Genomic DNA, 20,554 nt, shown 5'->3' on the forward strand with positions numbered 1-20,554 from the left:
ATGACTTTGCGCTGATCATTTGGATGTTGTTTAAAAAAATGCCAGACTGCACTCTTTCTACTATCGGATACCTTTTCAGGCATTGCAGACTGAGCTTCTTTAACCGGATGGCCACGCTGTCCTCCAACTGATTTTGGTTTTGCCACGCGTTTTTGGCCAGATACGGGCCCGGTAGATGGAACCTGTTGTGATGTTGATGCCTGCTGCGGCTCCTCCTCCTCCGCTTCAGAACTACTGCCGCCTGCACCCTGTTCCGCCAATGGCTGCCAATCGGGGTCCACAACTGGGTCATCTATGACCTCCTCTTCTATGTTGTGTGCAACTTCGTCTGTGTCACCGTGTAAGCCGGTGGTATTGCGTTCGTGACGGAGCACCATAGTCTCCGCTGGTTTTGATTCTGCCTCAGTACACTGCGAGGGCAATGTTCTGGTCTGAGTCAAAGGAACAGCATAGTATTCTGGCTGTGGCTGTGCATCTGTGCACTCCATGTCCGAATCAACTTCTAATGGGCATAGCCTGTTAACTGTTTCACTGTGTAACCCAGGAACAGTATGTGTAAAGAGCTCCATGGAGTAACCTGTTGTGTCGACTGACGCATCCTTCACTGTTGTTTTTAGTGAAGGACACAAGGAAGCGACTTGTTCCTGACCGGGAGCATCCACTGACGATGCACTGCTCTGACATTTGGCACTTTCCGAGGAGGAGGCAAAAGAGTTAGAGGCAGAGTCAGCAATGAAAGCCAATACTTGTTCCTCCTGCTCCGGCTTCAAAAGTGGTTTTCCTACTCCCAGAAAAGAGAGCGTTCGAGGCCTTGTGTAGCCAGACAACGAACCTGGCTCAACAACTCGAGACTTAGGTGCTGTACTGCTTTTACCACAACCACCTGATGCTCCACCACCACTACCATCATTACCTGCTGACAATGACCGCCCACGGCCACGACCTCTTCCACTAGACTTCCTTATTGTTTGCAAAACGTAACCAAAGTAACGCTATTTGTTACTGTAAAACAACTTATCAGGTGAACTCAAACTTCTGTAGGATTTATATATACCTTTATAGGTGCCTGACACTGAAAGGAAAATCAGGCCCAATGTTACACACTAGGTTTTCTGTGCCCCAATAATTTGAGACAGATGGCACACACAGAGGACCAGCACTCAAGCAGAAATGCCAATCTTAATCTCCCACTACTTATTTTTTTTTTCTGGGAGAATGTACCCCCCCAAAAAAAAACTGGCCAAGTATTACACAGTGTTTTCGGTGGCACACAATGAGAGACAGATACCACACACAGCAATGGCACGGAGGCAAACTTGCCAATATTTATCTCCCACTAATTTTTTTTTTGGAAAAGGGAGAATTTAGCAAAAAAAAAAAAAATGGCCAAGTATTACACAGTGTTTTCGGTGCCACACAATGACAGACAGATGCCACACACAGCGACTTGCCAATACTTATCTCCCACTAATTTTTTTTTTGGAAAAGGGAGAATTTAGCAAAAAAAAAAAAAATGGCCAGGTATTACACAGTGTTTTCGGTGCCACACAATGACAGACAGATGCCACACACAGCAATGGCACGGAGGCAGACTTGCCAATATTTATCTCCCACTAATTTTTTTTTTTGGAAAAGGGAGAATTTAGCAAAAAAAAAAAAATGGCCAAGTATTACACAGTGTTTTTGGTGCCACACAATGACAGACACATGCCACACACAGCAATGGCACGGAGGCAGACTTGCCAATATTTATCTCCCACTAATTTTTTTTGGGAAAAAGGAGAATTTAGCAAAAAAAAAAAAAATGGCCAACTATTACACAGTGTTTTCGGTGGCACACAATGAGAGACAGATACCACACACAGCAATGGCACGGAGGCAGACTTGCCAATATTTATCTCCCACTAATTTTTTTTTGGGAAAAGGGAGAATTTAGCAAAAAAAAAAAAAAAATGGCCAAGTATTACACAGTGTTTTCGGTGCCACACAATGACAGACAGATGCCACACACAGCAATGGCACGGAGGCAGACTTGCCAATACTTATCTCCCACTAATTTTTTTTTTGGAAAAGGGAGAATTTAGCAAAAAAAAAAAAAAATGGCCAGGTATTACACAGTGTTTTCGGTGCCACACAATGACAGACACATGCCACACACAGCAATGGCACGGAGGCAGACTTGCCAATATTTATCTCCCACTAATTTTTTTTTTGGAAAAGTGAGAATTTAGCAAAAAAAAAAAAATGGCCAAGTATTACACAGTGTTTTCGGTGCCACACAATGACAGACAGATGCCACACACAGCAATGGCACGGAGGCAGACTTGCCAATATTTATCTCCCACTATTTTTTTTTTTGGAAAAGGGAGAATTTAGCAAAAAAAAAAAAAAAATGGCCAAGTATTACACAGTGTTTTCGGTGCCAGACAATGACAGACAGATGCCACACACAGCAATGGCACGGAGGCAGACTTGCCAATATTTATCTCCCACTAATTTTTTTTTTGGAAAAGGGAGAATTTAGCAAAAAAAAAAAAAAAATGGCCAAGTATTACACAGTGTTTTTGGTGCCACACAATGACAGACAGATGCCACACACAGCAATGGCACGGAGGCAGACTTGCCAATATTTATCTCCCACTAATTTTTTTTGGGAAAAAGGAAAATTTAGCAAAAAAAAAAAAATGGCCAATTATTACACAGTGTTTTCGGTGGCACACAATGAGAGACAGATACCACACACAGCAATGGCACGGAGGCAGACTTGCCAATATTTATCTCCCACTAATTTTTTTTTTGGAAAAGGGAGAATGTACTCCCCCCAAAAAAAATGGCCAAGTATTACACAGTGTTTTCGGTGCCACACAATGACAGACAGATGCCACACACAGCAATGGCATGGAGGCAGACTTGCCAATATTTATCTCCCACTAATTTTTTTTTGGGAAAAGGGAGAATTTAGCAAAAAAAAAAAAAAAATGGCCAAGTATTACACAGTGTTTTCGGTGGCACACAATGAGAGACAGATACCACACACAGCAATGGCACGGAGGCAGGCTTGCCAATATTTATCTCCCACTAATTTTTTTTTTGGAAAAGGGAGAATGTACCCAAAAAAAAAAAAAAAAAAATGGCCAAGTATTACACAGTGTTTTCGGTGCCACACAATGAGAGACAGATGCCACACACAGCAATGGCACGGAGGCAGACTTGCCAATATTTATCTCCCACTAATTTTTTTTTTGGAAAAAGGAGAATTTAGCAAAAAAAAAAAAAAATGGCCAAGTATTACACAGTGTTTTCGGTGGCACACAATGAGAGACAGATACCACACACAGCAATGGCACGGAGGCAGACTTGCCAATATTTATCTCCCACTAATTTTTTTTTTTGAAAAGGGAGAATGTAGCCCCCCCCAAAAAAAAATGGCCAAGTATTACACAGTGTTTTCGGTGCCACACAATGACAGACAGATGCCACACACAGCAATGGCACGGAGGCAGACTTGCCAATATTTATCTCCCACTATTTTTTTGGGGGGAAAAGGGAGAATTTAGCAAAAAAAAAAAAAAATGGCCAAGTATTACACAGTGTTTTCGATGGCACACAATGAGAGACAGATACCACACACAGCAATGGCACAGAGGCAGACTTGCCAATATTTATCTCCCACTAATTTTTTTTTTTGGAAAAGGGAGAATGTACCCCCCCAGAAAAAAGGCCAAGTATTACACAGTGTTTTCGGTGCCACACAATGAGAGACAGATACCACACACAGCAATGGCACGGAGGCAGACTTGCCAATATTTATCTCCCTGCAGTTATCTCAGAAAAGTATGGCAGGCAGCTATAAAAAGGACTGCTGCACACAAAAGTGTGGACAAACACACAAGATAGCTGTGCAGAAAAGAAGGAAAAACAGGATTTGTGCTTTGAAAAAAGCAGTTGTTTTGCACAGCGGCGTACACACAGGCACAGCAACACAGCTATCAGGGTCAGGGAGCCTTCTAGTGAAGCCCAATGAGCTACAGCGCTGAGGAAAAAAAAATGTAGCTTCCACTGTCCCTGCAATCAAAAGGTGGTGTTGGACAGTGGAAATCGCTACAGCACAAGCGGTTTGTAGCTTTATGTACCCTGCCTATCACTATCCCTGCTTCCGAAGAAGCTGCAGCAACCTCTCCCTACGCTCAGATCAGCAGCAGTAAGATGGCGGTCGGCGGGAACGCCCCTTTATAGCCCCTGTGACGCCGCAGAAAGCAAGCCAATCACTGCAATGCCCTTCTCTAAGATGGTGGGGACTGAGATCTATGTCATCACGCTGCCCACACTCTGCGTCCACCTTCATTGGCTGAGAAATGGCGCTTTTAGCGTCATTGAAACGCGACTTTGGCGCGAAAGTCGCGTACCGCATGGCAGACCCCACACAGGGATCGGCTCGGTTTCATGAGACGCCGACTTTGCCAAAAGTCGGCGACTTATGAAAATGAACAATCCGTTTCGCTCAACCCTACTGTCCACCATTAATGGTCTTTCTCCAGCTCCAACACAACACACACTGCTAAGCTAACCCAGGTTCCTGTTATTATGCTTGTAAGATGCTGTCTGGAGTATGGGAACGACCTTTCACACCCATGGTCTTTTGTTTGCTCCTAAATCCTAGATCCAAAATCCAGTCAAATAAAAACCCTCTCAGCAACCTAGTGCTACTAGTACAGACTTACATTACTGAGGCAATCCGATCAGTGTCCCAGATTCCCGGCAAGCTCCACTTGCAACTGTATCTCCGTCCTCAAGACAGGAAGAAGCCCCAGGTCATCACAGGAGCTGGATTAGGTGAACATCAATTGAGGTTAATGGGGTTAAACAAAAGACACTCTATCTTGTACTGTAGGGAACAAAAGAGGTACAATACTACTGCATGGGGTACAAAGGGAGGCATTATTCTTGTGGAGGCACAAAGGGAGGCATTACTGTGTAGAACAGAACATTACAATAAGCAGCATACCACCAGGAACCAAAATGGTGTCACTATTACTTTATTATTGTAGGGGAACAAGAGGAGGCAATACTGTGGATTGGGGTAATCAGCAGACATATTTATTGAGTGGGGACCATAAAGGAGTTGTCCGGTTGAAATGAGTCATTATCACTAACCACAGGATAAGTGGGAAGTTTTAGACTGGTGGGAATCTAACCACTGAGATCCTCAACAATTGGCAGAAGAGTATGTTTTTCCCCATTAGAGAAGTGCGGCAATGCACAGGGTCCATCGCTTCACCAGTCAACTGCTTCTTCTGAGCCCTGTATTTGCTTTTTTCTGTAAGATAATGGATGGAGCAGTGGTTAAGCATGCGCACTGCGGCTCCATCCCAGCGGGGATAAAAGCGAACCATGGTGGGGTGTCAACAGTCAGACACACTGATCTAAATGCTATTACTTATCAGGGGAAGAAATGATAACTTGTTTCAACCTCAACTCATTTTTTAAGGCATTACTATTATAAGTAGAGCACTAAAAGAAGCATCAATATGTGGGACACCTACAAGGTAGAGAAAATAGGGACACTACAAATGTGTATACAAGTAAAAGATCACCAATCCAACCATCTGGATCACCATTTAACTGTCTGGAGTACTATCGATGAGAAGAATTATTTGAAGAGGTTGGGAGGGTGTTGTAAAAGTGAGGTGTTAAAGACCTATGGGCATCAAGCTACTCAGAAAAAAAGTTGTGGCTAAAAGAAGTCAACATGACAGCCTCAACTGGAAGAAGAAAAAGAAAGAACAAGACATCTGCAATCAGAGAAAGGGTCACAGTGAGTCACTGGATTCATCTCTGCAGCATTGACTCATGCAGTTTGCAGAACACCAGTGTGTCACAGGTATTTACCACTGTATGGTCACTATATGACGATAATTTTGGTCTCTATATAGTGAATTTAAATTCAGTATCATTAAAGTAAAATCTTTTAATTAGTGTGCGGCTGTAATATGTGGTCATGGTGGGGCGATATTATAAATATTTATATACTGTTATTAGTAATGTTGTTCTTGCTATATTGTGCTTTGTTTAGTGAATATGCACTTTTTTAATGTATAAGCCAGTTTAGTTAAAGGGGTTGTCCAGGCTTGGGACTAAAGTCTACACTCACTCCTTGTAACTGTGGATTACTGAATCATGACAGTGTGCTTTGGGAATGCTGTAACGATAAATGGTGTTGCCAGTTTGAGCAGATGGACTTGTGACCACATCTATGCGATCTGAACACTTACGGTATCACGCCAACTAGACTGATCGGCTTCTCTCGATAGAAAAGAATTTAGAGAACTGGGACATGTCTAGTTGGCACGTGACAGCAAGTATGTGAATCACATACATACGTTCACATTGTTTTTAATACATTTGTCATCATATAGTTTGAGACAAAAGAACCTCAGGGACCACTTTAGGCACCAGGATGTGGTTGGTACTGTTTCAGTAACTATGCGCTATTTCAACCCAAGTTGACGCCTGCCATTTTTTTCCAAGGGTTTGATACTACCTACAATGGTAGCTGGTGTAGTAAAAGTATAATTAGCAACCGGAAAATGTGTGATTCATCATGCTGTGTCTCGTTAATATCCACTGTCAATTGCACTTTGAGATGACTAACTCTCTGTCATGCCCTGTAAATTAGTGCATCCAGTGTAATAACATCTACTTTCCATTCCAACCTCTATTGTTTTGTATGACTGCTCAGCCTGCCTTCATCGTGTGGCTAATTGCTCCTTCTCGTACTGTTTTAGCATGTGGCGATTTTCCTTTCACTGCTGGAGGGCCTATTATTGGGATATGTGTGGGCTACCATAACTTTGTCTTTTTAAAGGAGTAAAAATAACGCTTGAATAAATTAAGTAATGATCTGCTGTAACTTTCCTCTCACTTGGAGAACATCATCTAGATTTTGATGCCAAAAGGGAGCAAAACAATTGGTAGATGACACTTTACAGGGAACTTTTCTCATTCATGCTGCCCGAACCTATACAAATATAGGTTAAAACTTGTCATCAGGAAAGGGGCAGAGAGAAGCAGTCAAGCTTGACTCTAGGTGAACCTACTAAATGCCACCTAAAGCTTTGATTAGAGTAAGAGAGATAAGGTGGAGAATTCATCTAGAATGATATTTAATATTTCAGTCTTGATAAAAAGTCTACTGGAGTAATCTGCGCCAAATTCCTCAGGAGGTGCCCTCACATTACAGAGGTTGTTCAGGTTTCTCACAAAAGTCTGCACTCAACCTACGTGGCTGCAGACTTGCGAATCCTCACAGCTTGCTGTGAAGATCCTCCAGTGTCGGCGGCAAGACAGAATGACCATGTGCCCACTAGTATGCGTACTCCCGGTCACATTCCGACTAGACTTGTGTAATTCACTTGTATTGAGTGAGGCTGAACACATCTAGTCGGAATGTGGCCGGAAGTATGCAAATCACATGCTTATGATCATATTGTCTCACCGATGGCACTGGAGAATCCTGACAGCTCATAATGTAAGAATTAATAGGTCTGCAGTCACACAGATTGAGTGCAGGCTATCGTGGCAAACTTGGACAATCCTTTAATGAATTTAATGCATCTTTTGGTGGCTGTTATGTGCCATAGTCAGAAATCTACACAACCCATGAACAGGAGTAGATTCTGCGATAATTTACACCACCTTCTGGTATAAATTGTAGTGACTCCAAAGTTCAATTCATTACAACACATCAAATGCTTTCTAACGAGACAGTTATGTTAAATGTTATGGTCTTTATCCAGGGGGAGTGGCTTACAGGGTAGTTATGCAGAGCAGTCTAAAGACATGACCACGCCCCCTTGATAATAAATATAAACAACATCACTTAATAAAATGGTCTATATCTTTAGGACCACATATCGGATTTGTAAAAAAGAAAAAAATTAAAAATGTAGGGATCAGCGGGAATAAAATTCTAGCAAAACTCTCCAAATTTGACCTGGTGACAGGTGCCCATTAAGAGCCATACATCCAGTGTTAGACTGGGCAGCCAACGGCCCACCAGTAACCGAATCCAGGGTCCCACTTTTCAGCTACATGCAAATGTGGTATTATACTCAATCACAAATTTATGTAACAATGATCTGGGTAGATTGGTAAATGATTAAGATGCTGCCTCTGTCTGTACATAGTGATTCAAGTATATTGTGCCAAGTATTGCTCATATAAAAGGGTGGCTCCGGCTCTCCTGTGAGCCAGTCCGAGCCTGCATCCACTTGTATCATCTGAACATGAATAAGCGCTCACTCACTAACTGCAAGCAGTGATCTTAAAAACCGTGATCATAGAAACAAAGTCTAATAATAAAGTTGCCAAACTTTTTATAATACAGTTGTAATTTATTTATTTCCTTTTGAGGCATGTTACACCCACCCTGGATATAAAGGGTCTTCTTGGTAGCATATTTCCTGTGCAATATACTCAGTTCTGTCTGTTTCTCACAACTTGATCCCTTTATCTGACATCTATATTTGTCTGTTGAAGTGTAATATTTATTTTTATCTTTCCTATTCCTGGCACTGGACTTAATATCAAGAAAACACAATATATATGCATTCCTTGTACCGTGCCTAGCCCGCTATGTGTGTGCCCACTATTAAATGGGTCACTGCATTATTCTGCTCACAATCTGGGCCTCCATCTACATTTTGCTGTCACGCCACTGTATTTTGCTGTGAGCAATAATTAATGGGATATGTTTCAAGTTGCAGGAAGCAGAACATAATATTACAGTAAACAAATATCAAAATAGCTGGGAAAGACATGGATTTCCAAATAAGTTTACAGTTTCGAGGCTTTCAATTAACTTAAAGACTTTCGCAAACCTAATAAAAAGTTCAAAATACCAAATCTACATAAATATCTTCAACCGGGCTCTGACTACTAAATCATATTCCTGAATGTTGCTGCAGAGATATAGAAAACCCTAGCCACGTTCACACTATTAGTATTCGGTCAGTATTTTACATCGGTATCTGTAAGACAAAATCAGAAGTGGAACAAGCCGAGGAAAAGTATAATAGAAACACGTCACTACTTCTGTATTTCTCGCCCACACCTGATTTTGACTTACAAATAACTGGTGTAAAAGACTGACCAAATACTGATCGTGTGAACGTGGCCTTATGTTGAAGCTTTTCATACTGGATCTGTCTTACAATATCCCCAAGTCAAGGGGAGGAAACTGGAATTACTGTACATAGCAGCTATTCAAATAAATGGTGGTCCATCCAATACTTTGACATGCTAGGTACTGTATACACTTTTTGCAGTGACTCTCCACTGTAACAAAGAGGTTCCTAAATAAAAGGGTGGGAAGCTCCATCCATTCACCCTCATAGAGCATACTCCTTTAAATAAGCTAATATACTAGAAATCAGACCCTAAATACATTAGTATTTACCACTGTATCCACTGATGTGACAGTATGGAGCCAATATCTAAGCTGCATCACTATAGGACAAACTTGCAAACTCTCTGTCATCACAGATAAGGCACAATTAAAGCACTCGAAGTATGGTGAAAAATATATATATTTTTTTAAATGTCCGTTCTTTAAAGATAATGTCTCTAGATGTCTCTTTTATTCTTCTGTAATGAGGCTCAGTGGTCACCTGGCAGCTCTAAAAATGGCTGCCACAGACAGGCTTAGTGTAAACCAATCCATTTAATAGATCCCAGGGTGTAGTCCTGGTCTTTGTGCATTAAACCCTGAACAGGAAACTGTAGTTACACAGGGGCTCCTGGGTTGAGGCCATGGAGTTAGCTGCTGGGTGGTGGTGCAGGCTGGTAGGAATAATAAGACAGCCAGGTCAGATGCATGAAGGCAGGGAAGGTGCAAAATCAGAGGACACAAGAGTAGTTAGGGTAGGCCTGCCCTTTGTCCATTAAACCCTGTACGGGAATCTGTAATTACACAGGGGTTCATGAGTTGAGGCCATGGAGTTAGCTGCTGGGTGGTGGTGCAGGCTGGCAGGAATGATAAGGAAACCAGGTCAGATGCAGGAAGGCAGTAAAGGTGCAAAATCAGAGGACACAAAAGTTATTAGGGTAGGCCTGCCCTTCGTCCATTAAACCCTGTACAGGAATCTGTAATTACACAGGGGTTCCTGGGCTGAGGCCACGGAGCTAGCTGCTGAGTGGTGGTGCAGGCTGGCAGGAATGATAAGGAAGCCAGGTCAGATGCAGGAAGGCAGTCAGGGTGCAAAATCAGAAGACACAAGAGTAGTTAGAAAACGGGCCAAGGTCGAAACAGGAAACAAATATACAAGACAGGAACTGCACACACGGGACTGAATCAGAGGGAGATCAAGGCTATATTTGTCAGTTTACAGAAGCAAGCTGTGAGCTTTAGTAGCATGTGAAATGTTTAATTGGCCATATCAGTGAACTGATAATTCCAGCTGGACAGTGCACACAGCCATTTTGCCAGACTGGATGGCATTGAAGATCCCAGCCACCCTAATCCTTAGCCCTCACGGCAGAGAGCTTCTTGTGGCGATGTCACCTCCATCACCGGCACCTAGTGACTGAAGCAGATGTCACATGAGCATGAGAATGTAAGGAGGGATGTTGGGGCTGGGACTGTTTAAGTAGTTTATATCGAGTTTCTTTAAATGTAGGTTTTAAGAATAGATCCAAAATGCCAAATTTAGAAAAAAGAAGGAAATGTTTAAAGCCCTAATTTAAATGCATTGATAATGAGAGACATAGCTGTGAGAGATCACGGTTTGGAAGAATCAAGGGTGAATGATTAGTATGTGTACGCGGCATCCGGTGGTCGAACTGTTCAGCTGCTTTATTTAAGGCACTTTTCAAGGTTTTAATAAGGGTACTATAGGATATTGACAGAGAAAAAATAATTGGGCAGCAGCGAGACTTTCTAAGTGTGAAAGTCCTGTAAAAAACTAAAAGTGATATCTCTATAATGCCAGGATACTCTTCTGTGCTTTAAGGCTCGCTCACACGAGCACATACATCAAACAAGTGCTCTCTGATGTTATTCGACAGCACTTGGACTAATGTTATACTATGGGACAGTGCTGATCAGCGTTTTTTTTTTCTCATACCGATTTGGCATGATAAAAATATCTGCGATTTGTTGCCAAAATTGGATAACACTCGGCCATTCAAGTCTATGGGTGCGTGGAAATCATCGGACTCAACTCGGATGACAACTCAATGATGTCTGATTTCAGCACTGTGACAGAATGGATACATTTTCTTTTCCAGCTTCTTCTAATCCGAAAGAATTGGATCACACTTAGCTGACACTCTGATCAGACTTGGATCAGAGTTTGATCGAAGTGTCAATACCATAATCGGCCGGAGAAGAGAGTCTACACTGGTGTGACCGAGCCCTTAGAGGGAGAGCAATAAAAAAGAACAAAATGACATCACAGAAATAAATGGCAATTATCGTTTTTGCTAAGCTACAGTCTGTGCACAAATTTTATGATCATTCATGAATTCTTCTTCTTTGTATACAATTTGTTCCTTTGAAGTCCATATGAGGAATTCAGTGAACCGATGATACGATTGGCACCATAGTCTCCACTGGGTCACAACTGATGGAGAATCTTGGAGAGACTATGTCTTGAGGGATCCACACATTTTTGATGATGATGGAAAAAGAACTACGATGATACAAAAATAAATGTACGGTATATCCAAGTTAGATCTGATAGCCGGATCGCACTCGGCCATGCAAATCAGTGAGTCCATAGAAACTATCAGGCTGCACTTGGATGATTTCCATGGACTGACAGAATGGAGAAGCTGGAGACATTTTTTTTCCAATCTTGCCATCCCAGAAAATCTAATCGAACTATGATCACACTCTGATCAGAGTATGATTTACATAATTGATCCAATTCTCTCAGATGAGAGAATAAATGCTCGTGTGAAACTTTCCTTTTAGTAGATTTATATTTATAAATAAAAAGATCTAATAATAAATAATACTTACTGTTACACCCACCCGACCCCGCGATACTTACCTGGTCTCCTGCGGTATTGCTGGATGGGGTCTGCTCCGTGCCTCGCCTGTATCTCTGGGATTCCATTGTTCACGCATGCGCAGAGGGTCCCGGAGGCTCACTCCTTCTGCATGGCATTCTGGGGGAGGGTCAGACCCGGAAGCTCCGCCCTGTCATGGCGGCCACCACCGGGTATATCTGACTGTCTTCTGTTCAGTGTAAGCGCCTGAGTATCGCCTGTGTGTCCTGGTGATTCCGTTTGGTGACGCCTCTGGTATTCCTGCACTCTGGTCTCCTCTGCCCTGACCCCTGACTGTGCACCTCCCAGCATGCACTTTGCGCTGTCTTCTCTGACATTCCTGCACTCTGGTATACTCTACCCTGACCCCTGCCTGTATGCCTCCCAGTGTGTGCTTTGCCCTGTTCTCAGCCAGGTGTATCTTCCGGTATGCACTCTGTCCTGTCTGGATCTTGCAACACCTCCAGTCTACGCTCTGCCCAGTCCTGATCCCGTTCCCGGAGATCCCAGTTCTCTTCCTGCCCCGTGTCCTCAGCTTTCCTGGTCTTGCTGTCCCGCTCCTGCTACCAGTCCCTTACGTGCTCCATGTCCTCTCTCCAATGTGTCGGCCCTCTAGTACTTGCTCCTGCAGTGCTTTCCTTCCAGACCTGCCCCTAACGCTCCCTGTATATGGGTTGGTTCCACCTGGCCAGCTCGCCCTGGTTCAGTTGGTTCCCCAAGCCAGTGGGTCCACTCTTGGAATCGTGATACTTATTTATAGTTTTGAAAAAAAAGAAAAAGTTACAGAAGAAGAGCGAAGAAGAGAAAAAGTTACACAAGAGTGAAGAACACTTTTGGTTGTGTTTAGTATGGATTGTAAGTATGTGTTTTTGGAAAATTTTGGAATGCTGATACATGTTTTTTCCTTTATGGTTTTCATCTAAGTCCCTGTTGGCTGTTGTTGAATTCCAAAGCAAGAATTTCAAGTGGTCACCATGATGTTGGACTCTGATGACAGCCATGATGATATGATGATCCACTTAGGTTAATAAGAGATAATAGTGTGCAGTTAAAGAAATAGCCGTGGACGACCCCTGCCCAACAAGGAGATAATATTTGATCTGGTTTTGTCTTACTTATCGCTGGAAAAATATAGATGAAGAGGAAGTTGGGGGTTATGATCATGGCCGCCCACCGTCCGGAAATTCCAATACAGTCCATAAAAATAAGGGACTTTTTTCCTTGTCCGTAAAAAGAATTTAAGACATCTGTGAATTTTTGGAAGCTCAAGAAACTTAAACAGATTTATTTGACTATAATTATCCTCATTTTACAGTGAATGCAACTGATGTTTTCATATCATAATTATGGGCTGCAGATAATGATCACATAATCATAATGATTTATTACGGTTTTCCAGTCTGTTTGCAAAAAATATTGTCTGTCCATGAATTTTTGGTAAGATGTCTAAAAAATAAATAAAAAGTCAAGTTGACAATCTTGGTTATGATGTTGGGGAGGAGGTCATGGAGGTTATGATCTCTGCAGTTTCACTGAAGATAGAATTTAGTTGTGAACTAAGATTATTGAGAATGAATGATCAATCCGAAGGAGAAAGAAGCAGGTTTCTCGGATAAGATTTATTGCAAAGCTTCTTACTTTTTAATGAACAAAAAAGTTAAGTAATGGTTACACCTTAAACAAATTGATGGATGGATGAATAAATAAGACACATTTACATGATCATATGGTATGATACCTTCATAATAATTCAATATGGTTAACATATAACAGCGATGTACAGACTTAAAATAACAATGGGCAAATGATACCATATATGTCATCTAAATTCAATTTTAAAGTGCCCATGGGGACAATTGCCCCTTTGTCCATCCTACTGTATCTTCCAATCTTGGCTCCATTTATATAGGGCCCTCTGTATGTATGTCACTATCTATATGATAGTGATGTCATCGGCGTCCCATATGTTCATAACCAAACTACCTTTATGGTAAGGTTAACCCACGAGGTTAATGAGGTTCTTGCACTTGAAAGTAGATTTTACGAAGCCAGCCAAAATGTTGAAGGTTAATAAGGTCAATAAGTTATCCAGTATATTTTCAAAACCAACTTATTAACTTGGTACAAACTCTTTAAGAAGGAGTATTCCAGCCAAAAATATTAATCAACCATGCATTGGACAGGTAATAAATATAAAAGAGGATTTGACTGATGGCAATACCACCAATTCTTAAAACTGGAGATCTTTATTCTCAGCCTCTATCATCCACATGGATGCGAAAATCTGCAGTCTGTTAGTAGAAGAATGTGTGCTGCCATTTTTTAGAAAGATTGGATGAGAGAGAAGCCCCTTTTGCACTCGGGTCATGTGACCAATGATTGGCTGGGGTAATCAGGCCATCAGTTTGTAATATTTAACATCTATATATATAAGAGGCATCGTGATTACTCGCTAATCCCGCCCCCTGCACAGTAGCTCCGCCCCCACCTCATCACCACACAGAATCCAGCCCCCCACCCCATTACCACGCACAATGCTGACCCAACCACATTACCACACACAATCCCGCCCCCCACCACATTACCACACATAATCCCGCCCCCCACCCCATTACCACACATAATCCCGCCCCCACCACATCACCACACATAATCCCGCCCCCCACCACATCACCACACATAATCCTGCCCCTCCACCACATCACACTTGCTAATCCTGCCCCCTGCGCAGTAGCTCCACCTCCACCACATCACCACATATAATCCCACCGGCCCACCACATCACCATACATAATCCCGCCCCCCACCACATCACCACACATAATCCTGCCACCAAACACATCACCACGCATAATCCCACCCCCCAACATATCACCACACATAATCCCGCCCGCCCACCATATCACCACACATAATTCCGCCCTCACCACATCACCACACATAATCCTGCCCCCCAACACATCACCACGCATAATCCCGCCCCACAACACATCATCACACATAATCGTGCCCCAACACATCACCACACATAATCCCGCCCCCCACCCCATTACCACACAAAATCCCGCCCCCCACCACATCACCAGACATAATCCTGCCCTCCCACCACATCACCACACATAATCCCGCCCCCACCACATCACCACACATAATCCCACCCCCCACCACATCACCACAGATAATCCCATCCCCCACCACATTACACACATAATCCCGCCCCCACCACATCACCACACATAATCCCACCCCACCACATTACCACACATAATCCCACCCCCACCACATTACCACACATAATCCCACCCCCCGCCACATTACCACACATAATCCCGCCCCCACACCACATTACCACACATAATCCCACCCTCCCACCACTTCACCACACATAATCCCGCCCCCACCACATTACCACAGATAATCCCGCCCCCCACCACATTATCACACATAATCCTGCCCCCACCACATTACCACACATAATCCCGCCCCCCACCACATTATCACACATAATCCTGCCCCCACCTCATCACCACACAGAATCCCACCCCCCACCCCATTACCACACACAATGCCGACCCAACCACATTACCACACACAATCCCGCCCCCCACCACATTACCACACATAATCCCGCCCCCCACCCCATTACCACACATAATCCCGCCCCCACCACATCACCACACATAATCCGGCCCCCCACCACATCACCACACATAATCCTGCCCCTCCACCACATCACACTTGCTAATCCTGCCCCCTGCACAGTAGCTCCACCTCCACCACATCACCACATATAATCCCGCCGGCCCACCACATCACCATACATAATCCCGCCCCCACCACATCACCACACATAATCCTGCCACCAAACACATCACCACGCATAATCCCACCCCCCGACATATCACCACACATAATCCCGCCCGCCCACCATATCACCACACATAATTCCGCCCTCACCACATCACCACACATAATCCTGCCCCCCAACACATCACCACGCATAATCCCGCCCCACAACACATCATCACACATAATTCTGCCCCAACACATCACCACACATACTCCCGCCCCCCCACCCCATTACCACACAAAATCCCGCCCCCCACCACATCACCACACATAATCCTGCCCTCCCACCACATCACCACACATAATCCCGCCCCCACCACATCACCACACATAATCCCACCCCCCACCACATCACCACAGATAATCCCATCCCCCACCACATTACACACATAATCCCGCCCCCACCACATCACCACACATAATCCCACCCCACCACATTACCACACATAATCCCACCCCCACCACATTACCACACATAATCCCACCCCCCACCACATTACCACACATAATCCCGCCCCCACACCACATTACCACACATAATCCCACCCTCCCACCACTTCAGCACACATAATCCTGCCCCCACCACATTACCACAGATAATCCCACCCCCCACCACATTATCACACATAATCCTGCCCCCACCACATTACCACACATAATCCCGCCCCTCCACCACATCACCACACATAATCCAGCCCCCCACCACATTACCACAGATAATCCCGCCCTCCCCCACATTACCACACATAATCCTGCCCCCCCACATTACCACACATAATCTCACCCCCCACCACTTTACCACACATAATCCCGCCCCTCCACCACATCACCACACATAATCCCACCCCTTCACCACACATAATCCCACCCTCACCACATTACCACAGATAATCCCACCCCCCACCACATTATCACAGATAATCCCACCCCCCATAACATTACCACACATAATCTCACCCCCCACCACATCATCACACATAATCCCGACCCTCCACCACATCACCACACATAATCCCGCCCCGCACCACATTACCACAGATAACCCCACCCGCCCACATCACCACACATAAACCCGCCCCCAACGACATTACCACAGATAATCCCCCCCACCACATCACCACACATAATCACGCTCCCCACCACATCACCACACATAATCCCGCCCCCCACCACATCACCACACATAATCCCGCCCCCACCACATTACCACACATTACCCCGCCCCCACCACATTACCACACATAATCCCACCCCCACCACAATACCACATATAATCCCACCCCAACACCACATTACCACACATAATCCCACCCTCCACCACATTACCACACATAATCCCGCCCCCACCACATTAACACAGATAATCCCGCCCCCACCACATTATCACACATAATCCCACCCCCACCACATTACCACACATAATCCCACCCCTCCACCACATCACCACTCATAATCCTGCCCCCACCACATTACCACAGATAATCCCGCCCCCCCACCACATTGCCACACGTAATCCTGCTTCCCCACCACATTACCACACATAATCCCGCCCCTCCACCACATCACCACACATAATCCCGCCCCCCACCACATTACCACAGATAATCCCGCCCCCCACCACATTACCACACATAATCCCACCCCCCATATTACCACAAAAGGCTCTGTCCCCACACATTACCACACAATGCTCCATCCACACACATTACCACACGAGGCTCTGTCCCACACACATTACCACACTAGGCTGTGCCCCCCACATTACCACACGAGGCTCCATCCCCGCAAATTACCACACGAGGTTCCGTCCCCACACATTACCACATGAGGCTCCGTCCCCGCACATTACCACACAATGCTCTGTCCCCCCATATTACCACACGAGGCTGTGTCCCCACGCATTACCACACGAGGCTGCATCCCCACACATTACCACACGAGGCTCCGTCCCCACACATTACCACACGAGGCTCCGTTCCCCCACATTACCACACGAGGCTCCATCCACCCACATTACCACATGAGGCTCCATCCCCACACATTACCACACGAGGCTCTGCCCCCCACATTACCACACAAGGCTCTGTCCCCACACATTACCACACAAGGCTCCGTCCCCCTACATTATCACATGAGGCTCCGTCCTCACACATTACCACACGAGGCTCCGTCCCCACACATTACCACACGAGGCTGCGTCCCCACACATTACCACATGAAGCTCCTCCCCCCACATTACCACACGAGGCTCCATCCACCCACATTACCACATGAGGCTCCATCCCCACACATTACCACACGAGGCTGTGTCCCCACACATTACCACATGAGGCTCTGCCCCCCACATTACCACACAAGGCTCTGTCCCCACACATTACCACACAAGGCTCCGTCCCCCTACATTATCACATGAGGCTCCGTCCTCACACATTACCACACGAGGCACCGTCCCCACACATTACCACACGAGGCTGCGTCCCCACACATTACCACACGAAGCTCCTCCCCCCACATTACCACACGAGGCTCCGTCCCCACACATTACCACACAAGGCTCTTCCCCCCACATTACCACAAGCAGCACTTCCTTTCTATGCAATTCAACCACTTCAGCCAAGGTAAACGTACATTTAATTGCATAATCATCAGCAGCATTAAATAGATAGCAATGAGCGTGCTGAGCGTTAGCTGGCTGGAAACAGCTAGTATATAATATATGATGACATTTTTTGGCCTCAGTATCCCTTTTTACATTTTGGGATCAATTTGGTACATTTTGTACATGCATCACGTACAGTATGCACATATTAATACATCTTCCCAGATTGGCATCATAGGATACTTACATAAAGACTTTTTCAGCTTTTTTTATCCAAATCCAGAGACAGAGGATGTACTTACATCCTCCTGTGTCATATTTATTGGCAATAGCGAATGTGATTAGCTCTGACTACTTTTAATCTTCTTGCCTGGATCAGGAAATGTAAAGGTTGTGTCACCATAGCAACTCATCAGATAGTTCCTTTTTTTTTCTGTTTTTGACGTTGTCATTTTTAGTCAGCACTAAATCATAACATTTTTACATTGATAAATGCAAATATATTTCAGTGCGTGAAGATTCACCTTCTGAACCGCTATGGTTTGGAAGTGATAGAAATGAAGAAATGTTAATGTCTTAAAATTACTGATCAGTGGGTTTTAGGAACAATGCCGCGACATCTGCAGAATGACAAGATGCAACCTTGGAACATAGCAACCTCATTGTGTATTGTGGCTCATATCACAAACATTATGTTCCATCCTTGTGACATCAAAGCCACGTCAACCGGAAGGAAGAAAAGCAATCGGTCACACCGGTGTCACTCGATAATCCATTACACCACGGTGTTATGGCTTGTAGCGGTTCCTCACAGAACATGGTTAAGAAACAATAATGTAGACTAATACTTAGTTGCTTTATTGTACTTGTCAAACAGAAAAAAACAAAGGGCCCGACTCACGTTGGTCTTGTTGAGGGGGAGTGCTGGAGTCTGGCGCTCCTGATTTACAAAGAGGCGAACACCTCTTCATGAATCAAAAGTGGTGGACTGGCGGCTTGTACTGCCTTGTGCTCCTCCAATCAAACCCTACTCTAGCCTCTGCTCATGTAAGATTTGTCATATAGCAAATGCCGTTACTCATCTTGAATTTAACGACAGGCGGACTACAGGCCCCAGTCCTGCCCCATCTCCACCCAACTGTGCCCTTTTTTATCAGAGCATGGAGAAACTAGAGTGAACATGTCAAAAGTCGCAGATTTTAGGTACAGCTCTGAGCTGTGACTAAACAATCATTCTTATCAGTATTGTCAACTGTCCAGAAATCCCTGAACAGTCTGCATAAAAAAGACACTTTTTCTCCCTGTCCATTCATTTTTTCCCCTGGAAATTAGAGAACCTTGTTTCAATTTTTTATGACTGTATTTATCATAGTTTTACAATTCACAGAGAATGCAGTTTATGTCTTCATATCATAATTATGGGCTGTAGACATGTATCACTTTTAGCCTTGAAGAGGTTGCCTGCTACATTCTATAATGCCCCCCACCGATTTAAACTTTGTAAAGAAGTATTTTTGTAAATACCTAGTGTTGTGATCTGTGCCTTCAAGCGGCACGATCGCTGACCACTCACTTGGCATCACAGCCACCGCTGGCATTCGCTGATGTCACATCAAGTTCCAGAATCTCTTGCATCACCCGGTCGTGACCCAGTTGCACGCACCCCTCTTGATTGACTGGGCGGTGGGAGGAGTTTTACTGCACATCACAGCCCAGTATCCATCGCACTTTCCCTCTTTCCTCTGCTTTCAGTGGCTGCAAGCGTACGCTGGATACTGGGCTGTGACCTGCAGAGAAATTCTGAGCACAGCCCAGTCAATCAGGAGGGGTGCGCGCGACTGAGTCTCACCCGAGTGATGCAACGGATTCCAGAACTTGACATGACATCAGCAGCAACTGCAACTGGGCTCACTGGAATGCCGAGTGAGCGGTGAGCGATAGCGCCACTCACAGGCACAGATGACAACAAGAGGTATTTAAAAAATACGTCTTTACAAGGTTTAAATTGGCGAGGATATTATAGCATGTAGTGGTCAACCCTTTTAATTATTTAAA

Source organism: Ranitomeya variabilis, chromosome 4 (genome assembly GCF_051348905.1).
Source record: "Ranitomeya variabilis isolate aRanVar5 chromosome 4, aRanVar5.hap1, whole genome shotgun sequence".
Taxonomy (NCBI): domain Eukaryota; kingdom Metazoa; phylum Chordata; class Amphibia; order Anura; family Dendrobatidae; genus Ranitomeya; species Ranitomeya variabilis.